This window comes from Oryzias melastigma, linkage group LG18 (assembly GCF_002922805.2).
Source record: "Oryzias melastigma strain HK-1 linkage group LG18, ASM292280v2, whole genome shotgun sequence".
Classification (NCBI taxonomy): Eukaryota; Metazoa; Chordata; class Actinopteri; order Beloniformes; family Adrianichthyidae; genus Oryzias; species Oryzias melastigma.
In genome coordinates, this window is record NC_050529.1 from 2,592,270 (window position 1) to 2,592,923 (window position 654).

General features: G+C 40.7%; 1 protein-coding gene across 2 annotated transcripts in view; it reads right to left on the minus strand.

The window, feature by feature from the left end:
• Positions 1-654, minus strand: part of anapc10 (anaphase promoting complex subunit 10) — a 4,091-nt gene that overhangs the window by 1,275 nt on the left and 2,162 nt on the right. The window lies entirely within an intron of this gene.

Genomic DNA, 654 nt, shown 5'->3' on the forward strand with positions numbered 1-654 from the left:
GCTTTGTGGGCCGGATCGTTGGCGTGGAAGTTAGCTGTGCTAATTTCCCAGCATTCCTTTGTTTACTTTGTAAACAAAACGGTAATTTTGCTGTAAACAAGCTTTTCTTTAAAGAACCAGAACTTGCCACAGGAATGAGCTAAAAGCTTATTTTTTCCTCCAACATCTTTATATATTTTGGTCTTCATGTTTAGACCGTATTAAACCATCTGGCGGGTCGGATCCAGGAACCTGCTAGCTAGCTTACGGCGCCTAACAAGCCCAGGCTAACATTAGCGTTGCAAAAAAAAAAACCTTTTAAGAGCTGATCAGAGTTACCCAGACATACAGTTTGGATTCAGATTGCAGCTCAGATGAGGAAAATGAAGACGTTCACCGATCTATATGTCTACAAGTGGATGATTCAGGATCGGAACAGAGGAGGGAGTCTTTGGCTGTTCCTGCGACACAAACCTGAGCGTTTTCAAACCGCCGGTTTTCATCTGATCCTGATCCAACACAGTTTTAACCCTAAAATGTTTTCTAAATGTCCTCCATGATTAAATAAATGCTACAAAAACTCATTAAAAACACAATTTTCATTGGAGAGGATCTTAAAAGTGTTTTGGTTCGAGTGATTTGAACTTAAGGGCCACCATACTTGTGAACAACGAC